Raw genomic sequence first — 11,828 nt, forward strand, 5'->3', positions numbered from 1 at the left:
ATTATATATGAAAACAAGTATTCAGACATGTGCACCTGGCCCTCTCCCACTCCCCATGCACATACACAGAATCACACAACTCTACAAATACACACACAGGCAATTCTGAACAGACAAAAATATATGCAGGGCTATTTACACAGCCACACCTGAAATCAAACAGACCCACACCCACTCTTGAATATTCTCTGTCACAATTTCCCACTATAAGGTTAGAGATCAAGCCAACCTTGACCTCTTTCCTACTCCCAGCCCTCTTCTTCACCAAGGTTATGAGTGCAGTCATGGGATCCAAGGATCCAAACACACACGTTTGTTGAGATGTTTATTAAAATTTCAGGTGTGGGGAACATGGAGAATAAGAGAGTCCCTCCCGTGGGGGGTTCAGGTCTAGCAGGGGAAAGAGATGCACACAAAGCTACAAAGTCACATGGGAAGTGCTCTAACTGAAGTGAGCACAGGAAGTTGGACCTATTTCTTTGATCCTGAGATCTGGACAGAAGACAATCCTCCTCCTTCCTTCAGAGGATACGATGGAAACCCAGAGGAATCTGCTCGGCACCAGTAAGCTGGAAGCCACGCTGCCTTCCACCCAATTCTCTGTGGGGACGCTGTGCTGGTTTTAGTCCCTGGGTCCTGCCCTTAGTTCCGCCTGTCTTGCTTGCCCCTCAGGTGTGTCTGGTGGTAGAAGTTGAGGAAGAGAATGAGGAAACTGAGGGCTTACAGGAGCACAGACGTGTTGAACCCATCAGGGAAGGGGCACTCGGTGAGGAGACTGTAGGAAGAGGGGGCAGCAGTGGCCACAAACTGATCCTGGGCAAAAGAAAGCATGAGAAGAAAGAGAGGGGGGAGCAGTCAGTTCTTTCCACCCCATGATCCCAAGAATCTTCTTGACCCTTCTCCTGGTCCTGGTTGCCCCAATTCCCCCATCCAGCCATGTCATGGTGGTCCTGATGAATAAACTCAGTCTATCCAGAGCCCCATATGGGACACTTTAGGCTGTCATCACCATCTAGGGGGCAGTGGTGTTCCCAAAACTGCAAGACATCAGGCACCTGGAGGGTGCAATCGGTGATCACAGACTCACAGGATATTAATGTTTAGAGGTCATCTGGCCGAGGCCCTCATTTTATAGATAATGACATTGAGACCTGAGCATGGAAGCCACTTGCTCAAAGTCCCACACTGTGCCAGTGAGTTAGGGTTGGTTCCAGGATCATGAGATGGCTACTGAGGCCCTTGCAAGTTGGGAAGCTAAGGAAGATCTAAGGATGAGAGGGCTTGTTTATGGGCAATGCCAAGTATAGAGTGACAAGTCAAGAATAGAACCAAGGGTTCAGCCAAGGCTCCTGGAGCCAATGGGATCTCCTTACCAGTTGTAGGGTGGTAAGATATTGTTTCCATCAGAAGTAGGGTCACATAGGAGGCCACAACCTAGCCAGTCCATAATACAGATACATGAAGACATGGATCAAAGAATTAAGCATCCCTATGAAGAAGGCTGCAGAGTGGGGTGTGGGGAGATAAAGGAAAATAAGTGGAGCTGGGCTTAGCTGTGGTGTGGGAGTTTTCTTTGATGTTTCAGTCCTCCAAGCTGCAGAGAGCACCTCTGCAATCTCTACAGAAAATCCCTGGAAAGACCTTATCCTGCAGAGGTCCAGCATGAGCCATCTGAAGTCGTGACGCTGGAGGGTTGGAGTTATTGAGATGCTAAATGAGAATGTTTCCACTCTCTTTGTGTTCTCTGGGCTGATGGCTATGATGAGCATCTCCCAGCAGCCACCTCCCCATCCCAGAGATGGGTAGCCCAGGAGCTCTAAGGAGTCACAGGGACAAATGGGAGCAGAGGCCTGGTTTCATGGCCTCAGGGAAGGGAAAAGTTAGAGACCAGCCATGATATTCCAGGGATGCAGGTCTCCTGAGCTGGGACTCAGCCCAGCAGACCTGCCTTACAAGGGCCTGGGGCAGGGCTGTCCACAGCACGTATCACTTACCTGGCTGACTACTACATATTTGACTCCAGCCCACCCATCAGAGGGCATGGTGCCATGATGGTAGAGATGCAGGAAGGTGGGCTGCTCTGGCTTCGTTCATAAAATAAAGAACACCTGGAGAGGAGGAAGAGATGGCGTCATCTCTGGAGGTCTCCTTTCTCCAGACTTCTCCCGGGGCCTCAACTACCCCTTAGAGTGGGACGGGGTAATTCTACCTGTTTTACTGAAGGAGTGACTAAAACTAAAGGTAAATAACAATAGTCAAACACCAATCTATGACCTACTGTGTGCTTTAATTGAGGCTTTTGAAATTCAAACCCTCGCAGGATCTAAGGTCTCACAGTGTGAACGCTTCAGGTGGTCTTCTAGATGCTGGGCAGGGATGTGTGGTGGGAAGAGGAGGGAAGGAAACACTATTCTACTTTGTGTGTATAAAATAATCACTGAAATACCACATAATTGTATGCAGTTTATACTTCTACTACTTCCATTTTTCAGGATAAATAAAGGCACAGAAAGGCTAAGTAACTTGCCCAAAGGCACACAACTGATAGGTGGCCAAACTGGGATCAGAACAGTCTGGCTTCAGAGACTTGGTTCTTTCCAATGTCCGATCCTTGCGCCCCAGGGCACCGGGATAAGAATTCAGGTGTTGAACCGTCAGCCCAAGATCCAGACACCCACACCACACATTCCCACGTGATCTCTGCTCAGATCATTTTGGCAAGGGACTGAGAAGAAAGAGCCCCTCTTTTCATTACCAACCACACCAACATTATGCTCTTGCCCCACCCTGCTTAATCCCACAAGCCCCCTGGCCTCACCAGCAAGATTTCTTCTCATTAACATGGAAGGATGGCTTTTGTTGTCTGATGACCCTTGCTATATCATGTCAGTTTTAAAGTTTGTTTAATTTTCCATTTTAATTTTACCTGGAGTCTGGCTACTCATGGGGCAAATGCCTACTCCTACTTCTGTGGATAGAAAGCAGGGACCATGGGAGCCGGTGGAGGGGGATGCTACCTCAGTGGCTGAGCGTCCTCCCTCAGCCAGGTACCGGACCAAGGCTTTACTCTGAAATTAGTCTCTGGCATGGCTGCCTGGGCAAACCCACAGAGCATTCTTGCTGGGAGAGTCAGACACCGCCCCAGATTTGGCTGACGGATATACAGGAGCCCGTGGGTCCGGGATCTTACCTGTCAAGCAATTCAACGGCCTTTGGAAAGAGGCACCAGCAGCACACGCTCGCCATCTGCTGGGCAGGAAGGGGAAGTTCCATCAGATTGCAGTCCGGCTGGTGCCACAGCTTGTCCCACCTCGGCTGAGTTCAGCCCCAAATCCTCACTGTTCTATGCACGGCTGATTCCACAGTGCCTACCTGTCTTCAGGAAGATGCCTGCTCGCACAGGCAAAAAGGGGAGAAGCTACTGGAGTGACCACAGAAGGACTCTACAAATGTGCCCCAGCCCAGAACCTTGGAAGGAATCTAATGAGCATGTGGGCATCTTGTTTGTTGAAAGAAGATTTTTAATCAGTGAGCCTGGTGCAGAGTACAGATTCTGCATTTCCAGCCAGCTCCCAGATGATGCGGATGCTGCCGGCCCAAAGATCATACTTTGGGTCACAAGACTTGAGCACATCACCAACATCCAGTGACTCAACATCCATATCACCTGGTGACAAGCCTCAGCTACCTGGTGACAGGCTTCAGCTAGAGTCTTCTGTTACAAGGAAGCCTTTTGTTCTGCTTCTAGTTGAAACAGAGAACAGCTAACAGTGATGAAATCACTACCACTTAGCTACCACTCAGTGCTCAGTGTGTGCTGGCCCCTCTGCTAAACACTTTCATATATTATCTATCCTATATTATCTGATTCCATCTTCTTTCAATCATTTCCCTTTATAAAATAGGTATTATTATCTCAATTTTATAAATAAGAAAATTGAGTCCCAGAAGAGTTAGGTGTGCCACCGAGTCACACAGCAAGTAACTGGCAGAGCTGAGATTCAAACTGAGGTCCGAGGTTATCTGACTCCAAAGCCTGCACATAACCAGCCAGTCCCCTGTCTCTCATCAAAAGGCTCAGTTGATACCTCCTTGACCTCTGATTGTTATGAAGTTGTCCCTCCCAACCCTCTCCAGGCTTGCTTCCTGCTTCCTGCTCCCTGCCATACCCTCATTCCATGCTCACTCCATCTGTAGTCCACTGGCTGGCAGAAGTAGCTGCAGTTAGCCAGCAGCGGGGTGGCCATGACCTGAGAGGAAGAAGAAAGAGGAAAAGACCAAGTCACAAAGCCTGTTCCCACCATGGTGAGCCCCGACTGGCTTGGGCTCCTGAACACCACCACCCCAATGCAACCTCTGCTGACACTTGGTGAACAACTGCTAATAAATTCCATGGGGTGGTGAGATCAGAGGCGCAACTTGCATGCATCTTGCTGGTCTTTAATTTTTTAATGTGGGCAAATATAGGCTACAACGCCACCCTGGGTGCCTACTATGCATGAAAGCCTGAGATAGGTGCTGAAGACACCAAGGCGATCCACAGGTCTGCCCTATCCCAAGGAACTCAAAGCCTGGCTGAGGATGTGGAAAAAAATTCTAACCTTACAGGTTGGTGCTAGAGGAAGAGTAGGAAATAGCAGGTGTTCCAGGAGTCGGATCAAAGAATAAGGAGGCTTTGAGCAGACAGAGGAGAAGGAGTGGGAGTTTCATGCCGGGACAAGTGTATGTGGTACCTGGACCTGGGGGCCTAACTAGGAGATTAGTGGGACTGCTGTGGAGGCTCTGACCAAAGGAGAAGCAGGCCACAGAATTGGAGAGACCGAATTGTGAATAAAGGGTCTTGAAGGCTGTTGTAAGACGCTTGAATTTTATCATGTATTGATTTATTTGACAATAACGTGTTGAATGGTACCAAGCACTTCCCCATGCTGGGCGCTGTTCTGAGCACTGGATCACGTTGATAAAACCAAACAGATAGAAATCCCTACCTTGGGGGACTTGGCATTCTGGCCATATATGCAAAAGGATCTACTGAGGTTTCTGAGCAGGAAGCTGACCGTGAGTGTGGCAGTTTTCAAGGGATTGGGGTGTCAGGAGAGTGCCTAGTTGCCATAATTAAATGACAAATTCTCTAGGGCATGCCTCACGTCTCATGAGTTATTGGTAGCCCTCATGTGCTACCAGATAGTATGCTGTGTCTGTCTTTAAACAGATAAATAAGACAGGGGTCCTGCCTTTGAAACACTTGCTGTTTGGGAGGGAAGAAAGGCACATATGAAAGTGGTGACACAGCTGGAGAAAGACCACAGTCGGCGGGGGGTCAGTATATCCTTAATAGGCTCCTAACGTGGGGGAGGTGTCTGCAGGGTTTGCCAATTCCTACGGTGTAAATACTCCCACCACGGTGGAGGGACTTCAGGTTACTTCATGCAAAGTCACTGAACATGAAGTTGCGGGGAGACCCACACCTGGTGCTCACCCATGGGTGGAGTGGCTCCAGCCCATCTCAGAGAGTCCAGGACTATACCAAGAGCTGGGAATGGCCAAGCAAGGAAACAAATAACCTGGCCTTAGAGGAGTCAGGGAAGGCTTCCTGTGAGGCGACAACTGACCTGAATCTAAAGGATGTGCAAGAATTTGTCAGGAGACTGGGGGACAACAGCACTTCTGGCAGAAAATCAGTGATGTGCCCAGGCCTGAGGACTTGCTGAGCATGGCTGTGTGGGCTGGCGAGCAGGCCTGTGCTGGATGAGGGTGGTGTGCAGGGCTGCTGAGAGCCTGTAGAGGGAGACGAGGTGGAGAGGAAGACAGGGCCAGGGAGGACTCCAGAGGGCTTCGTGTGCCCATGAAGGGGTTTCGCCTCAGCCTCTGCGGGATGGGAAACATCAGAGGCTCCCAGCAGGCTGTGGCACCACCCTCCCTGTGCTTGGGGTGGATTATTGTGTCAGTAGGGTGGAGGATGCACTATAGCTGGGCAACGAGAAAGGAAGAGACGAAGAGGAGTTGGAAGAGGTGTGGCTGTTCAGACCTGCTTCTTCCGTCTCCTCCCTGTTAGCTCACCAACAGATGGAAGAGATGGAGGAGGAGGCTGTAAGCAGTGCAGTCAGGGTGCCTGGTTTGCACTCTGCCTCTGTGCCTTGCCACCTGCTAAGCTACTTAACCCCTCTGCGTCTCAAACAGTGCTATCATGAGAATTAGATGAGCCGATCCTCATAAAGTGCCTGCACCAATGCCTCGCCTGTACTCAGCATGGGAACACATCTGTGATGATCATCACCACCTCTGAAAAGCTTTTCCTGACATCTTAACCCCTGGCCCAGACACTGGGTTGCTGCCCCACCCTCCCTGCCCCTGGTGCATGATGCGTCCTCTCTGTTGCCCACTCAACACGCACTGCATTGCAACCGCCTGTGCCCACACCTGTCTCCACTCTAGACTGTGAGCCTCTGGAGGCCAGGGAGGCCTTATCCAACAGGGACTCTGCAGGCCACAGCACAGCCTGGCATGAAGCATATATTGGATATACACCTGCTGAATGACTGTTTGCAAGGTCTGGAAGGAATATCAGATTTGGGGATCAGAAAACCAGGCAGAGATGAACAGAGCCCAGGTAGAAACAGGAGATGGGGGATCCACATGAGGTGGGAGGGATGAGGAATTCTACTCTGCCTTGCCACTGACCTGTACTCTCTCATGTAAGGAAATAAAGAGTGGAAGATTGTAACAAGGATTGAGCAGCCAAAGAGGGCACAGAATCCCAGCTCCTGCGTGTGACCCCATCAAGAAGCTTTTCAATTTTCTATGTAGGAATATCATGGTTCTATTTATCCCTTGGTCACTCCTCCAAAAAAGATCCTAGAACTCTCCAGGAACCCCCGCCCGCCAGCCTTACCTCCCAGAGGCACCCTAGGAGAACCACCAGGCCCAGGTTGTAGGCAGCGAGTGCTGTGCCAGCCCCAGAGGCTCCTGTTGGGACATGAAGCAAGGCCTGACACCAGCAGGAGAAGATAGAAGACATGGAGGAGGGTGGCAGGGAGTGGCAAGGCACCAGGAGCCAGGAATCCATCCTAAAGCCTAGAGAAGCAGAGGAGAAGTGACCGCCGGGCCAGCCACACTGCCCATTCACCCCCAGTCCCTCCCCACAGGAACTCCCAAGGCCTCGTTCATCCAGCCCTTGTTCCCAGAAAGCCTGACACAGAGGCTGGCTAAGGAAACACATGAAAGCTCCCACTGGATGGCATTATCTTCTGCCTCTGCATTCTAAGGCCCAGGTGTATTTATTCCAGAGCTTTTCCAGGGCACTGGCCGTGGTGAGCACCTGTATGTAGAAGTAGAATTTGGGTCTTGTCCAAACAACCACCTCATCTACTTCCCCTTCCCCTCCTCGGCAACACGGTTGACTGAGAGTCCACAAACTAAAGTTCCTCAGTCTCTCCCATATGACCCGGAGCTATGGGGTCGCCCCAGCACGCCTGCCTTTGGACACTGCACCACCACCTACCATGCACTTTGGGGAGCCTCCATTGGCCATAACTTTGTGCCAATCCTCATACCTTTTGCTGCTCTACTTGGGATTTTCAGCTTCTGGCGGTGGCTTCCAGATTGCAGGGTACAAGAGACATGGATGCGGCTACTATGCAGCAAGAGGGGGACAGAGGGGCAGAGAGGCACGAACGCTTCCCCTTTCTCTCCTCTCTCGCTGCACAGTACTTGCCCCTCCTAAGCATCCCTGGCTCCTCCCACTTCTCACGGGGCTCAGCCTCACCCAGTCCTCCACGGCTTGACTTACACCTCTGGCTTCTCCCAGGCTCCTCTGGGCAGCAAAGAAAGTGGCTCTGGCTGCTCCCGTGTTGTCAGCTGGCGGTGGGTTTGAGCGAAGGGTCCTCTGGGCTCCAGGGTGTAGGGCGAGACCCATGGGTGACCCCATCCTCCCAGAAGCTCTCTACTCCTGTGCTGTGATCTGTTGTTGACCCCAGCCCCAGCCTCTACACACACACGCACACACACACACAGGCACTCACAGATACACATGCACACATGCACATGTGCACGCACACACACAATTATTGAGAACAGGGAGCTGAGGCCGCTGTCCAGGCCCTGGCTGGGCTCCCTGCCATTCTCATGGCCCAGGGGAGAAAGAGAACAAGAGGCAGTAGGGGTGGGAGGAGAGCACTCCGAGGACAAAGACAATGGCAGCAGCTCTGGAGAGGGGGGAGCACCCACAACCTCAGAGCCTCCCTGAGGCCTGTGGCCCACACTCTTCCCTCGGAGCAAGGACCACCCTATCAAAGACTTGGATGGTCATGTAGAGGACACGTGTCTCTCCTGCCTCCACCAGGATAGGCCACTCCTCGTGCCTCAGATTTCGATCTTCCTTTTCCATCCCTCTTTCCCACTGTTAAGGAGTAAGCGTTTATCTTTCTTAATCTGCTAAGTCTGCACCCTCCTCTAGCTCCCCATCAACAACAGGCCAAGGAGTATGGGGGATTGAGAACCCCAGATCCAGGCAGCCCTCTTCCCCACACCTGCCTCTGTGCACCTGTGCTGATTGGAGGCAGTTACAAAGGTCATTCTTCCAAATAACCTCTCTTAGGCACATCCTTTCCCTCTTTATGAGATACAGGAAAAGAATCAGCTTTAGAAGCCAGATCTCTGAAGGAAGGGGCCTGGCAGCGCACACTCTGGGTCTTACTCCACAGTGGAGTAGCAGGTCCTAGAACCAGCCTCTTTAGAATAGAGTGCCTCAGTTTCTCCTTCTGACAAGATGGCACACTGTGGTCTTGTCTGTGTAAGCCCCGGATTGTCCATGCTCACAGACAAGAGGGTTAAGAGATTTGAAGAACTAGAAGAGGTAAAGGTAGGTTTAGAAGCATGGTGGGCCACACACACTAGTTAAATGCGTGTACATTTGCACATGCTACCAAAGGCCCTCACTCTGCCCTGCCCTTGACTCTATCAGGAAAGATTCCCAGCTGGTTTCAGTTAGAAGATAAGCCCTCCTACACTGTCATACGTAATTTTCCATAGAATCAAGTTGAAAATATTCCACTAGGGCTTCAAGGCTGCCCATACTCTAGCCAGACCACCACCCGCCCCCCCAAAATCCCCTCTGATCTTCTGTCAGAAGCAGAGATCAATGTGCTGCTTCTGCCACCTCCACGAACCCGGTCTCCCTGCCCTCTCTGACATGCACACAGCCATGTCTACTTCTCTGGCTTTTCCACACTTCCTTCTCCACTGACTATTCAAACCCAGCCATCATCCTTGCTGCCCTGAAGCCCCTCCTCAGCCACAGAGTCTCCCAGTCCTCTTTCCCAACTCCCCACAGGATTAGCATGGTCTGTCCCCAGAGTGTAGCCTGTAAGTTTGGTCTTCCAGAGTAAATGGTAAACTCCCTGTGGGACATGACCACACACTGCACTTCACAGATTGATGGAAACATCGGGAAAAGCCTAGGGTGATGTGTCAGGAAAATGAAAACCATCTAGCTCAAAGCTTTGGCCATCGCTCTGCTGGTAACTCTCCCCTGTGTCTTCATAAAACCATCCCTCATGTGCAGACAGCACCTTACAACCGATATGGGAAACTCTTGGGAAGTACCTTACATAGCACCTGAGACGCTGGGTGCCACCTTATTCCCCGGAAGCAGCTCAGATCAAGAGAATGGGGCTGTGAATTTTAGGCCAGTTGCACCACAGCCAAGTGCTCTTTCTCCAAGCTCAGCTACATCACACAGTTGCTGGGAAGGAGGAGGCCACTGACCCCGTGGCCGCCCCTATTATAGGCCCTTTGGGCTTATAGATCGGATAGATTAGGGAGAAGTTTGTCTACCAATATCCTGCAGCTGTAAAATAAGATCACGACTGCATGCTACCATAGATTCCTTCTGATCCAAGCTAAACAACAAAAGGACTCCAAACCTCATTCCTTTCCCTCCTCAGCCCACCACGCTCACAGAACCCTGGCTGCAGCTCAGCCATCTGCTCCCACTGCTGGGTGAGCTAAGCCACCATGAGGCCGTGAGATGGGACAGGCTGGCTCACCTGAGGGCAGAGGGCATTGTGTGGACAAAAACTGACATTGCAAGGAGTCGTGTATTTATATACCCACAACATAATGACGGCTGACACTTATTCCCAGACCATGTGCCAAACGCCAATCTAAACACCATACGCATGCTAACACATTTTCTCCTCACAGTAATCCCATGAGGTAGGTACTGTTAGCACCTATTTCTGCAGATGGGAAAACAGGCACAGAGAAGTTAAGTAACTTATCCAGTATCACAGCAATAAGTAGTAGGGCCAGGATCCAAACCCAGACAGTTAGGTTTGGAGCCCAGACACTTAAAAGTGCATTGTACTGTCTCTTCAGTCTCTTAGTGTATCGTGGTTTGTTTTATTGCAATGAAAAGAGCCAAAAGAGTGGTCTCGGTGAACAAGAGGAGGAAGCCCATTTATCCGATTCAAAGTAACAGCTTCCCTACTGGCTCCCACAAGAATCCTGCGCAAGTAGCAGTAAAAACCAACATTCTTTCCTGTCTCCCTTCATTCCTCTATTTCTTCCCTCCTTCCCTCCTTCCTTTCTGATGTCCATCCTTTCACCTGGATCGGACAAGGGATTTTCAGACATTTGAGATTCCGAGCAAAGCTGCCTCATCAGGCCTCACCAGTCTCTGCGTGGGGAAAGAGAAGCCCTAAGAAAATGGTCAGCCCTTCCCCCTCGGAAACAATGACCCCTCCGCCCTGCTTTCTCTGTGCTTGTGCAAGATTTTATTGGACTAGAAGGGTACCACTGCTTTTTATAAGTCATTGAACATGACTGGTATAGATAGTGAAGATGAAGCTGGATAATTTGGGCCGTGATACTTTGGTGTGTACTGGTGGGAGTGCTGGCCTCCTCTGCCATCTTCCGAGAGGGATGTAGTGGTCATAATGGGATCTTTCCTTTCTCCACTGGAGGGGCGTTATCCAGAGCACTGCCCTCTGTCCCCACAGGTCCTTTATATCAGGACCCAGGACAATATATTTCTCACTGTCAAAATTAGGAAGGGCCGTACCTCTCAGGGCTAAATTAGCAGGCCTTCGAGTCATAATAGAGAGATTTTCAGGTGCTAATCTCATCTTTAATTTTATTACATTTTTTACGTATTATGTTCCTCTGCCATAATTTAGTTTAACCTTCTGTTTCGTCAATATGGGAAGTAGCCTGGAAATTTTTACTGAGTGACATGCGGAGGTTGTCAGCATAAATAAATATGTATGTATTAAAGCAGTTTTCAAGCATCTATCTTTTGCTGTGGATTAAATGGCTTATGCAGAGTCACAACCAGTCAAAGGAGTGAAACCAGGTCAAAGCACAGACCATCCACCCTGTTACACAGCCCCTAAAACCTGCCTCTGTGCACAGTCAGTGCACACTTGGTTCTGCTCATTTCGCAGGAGTCCCTTAACCACATGTTACTCTAGTCTCTTTAAGCTGAAACACATTTCTCAGTCACAACTCTGCGCAGCTATTTCCCAAACTGAAGAACTTATTCCTGAATGTCATCGTCCGGAAGACAAGATGAAATGTGTACGTGCAAGTGTGTGTGTGTACGTACACATCCCTGTGTGTGTTAACACAATGTCCTTCAAACTGCTTTCTCTATTTTTGTCTCTATTTACCTAGATCAGTTCTACTTGCCCCAGTTACATCCATTTCCGTCTAATTTTCTTGCTCATGTTCTCCCTTTCTTTGAGTATCACACACTGGGTCCTATTGTGGGGTGGGAGGATGGGGGAGGGATAGCATTAGGAGATATACCTAATGTAAATGACGAGTTA

At 50.1% G+C, this 11,828-nt stretch overlaps 1 long non-coding RNA gene across 1 annotated transcript; it reads right to left on the reverse strand.

Moving 5' to 3' along the window:
- Positions 1–316: 316 nt before the first annotated feature.
- On the reverse strand, positions 317–11,488 carry LOC117090661. Its single transcript, XR_004440084.1, has 5 exons — positions 6,893–11,488; positions 4,170–4,250; positions 3,191–3,246; positions 1,995–2,108; positions 317–813 (listed from the first exon to the last, which is right to left on the reverse strand). It is a non-coding gene; the product is annotated as an uncharacterized LOC117090661 (long non-coding RNA).
- Between the last annotated feature and the right edge of the window lie 340 nt (positions 11,489–11,828).

Source organism: Trachypithecus francoisi, unplaced genomic scaffold (genome assembly GCF_009764315.1).
Source record: "Trachypithecus francoisi isolate TF-2019V2 unplaced genomic scaffold, Tfra_2.0 Lachesis_group11, whole genome shotgun sequence".
NCBI classification, from domain to species: domain Eukaryota; kingdom Metazoa; phylum Chordata; class Mammalia; order Primates; family Cercopithecidae; genus Trachypithecus; species Trachypithecus francoisi.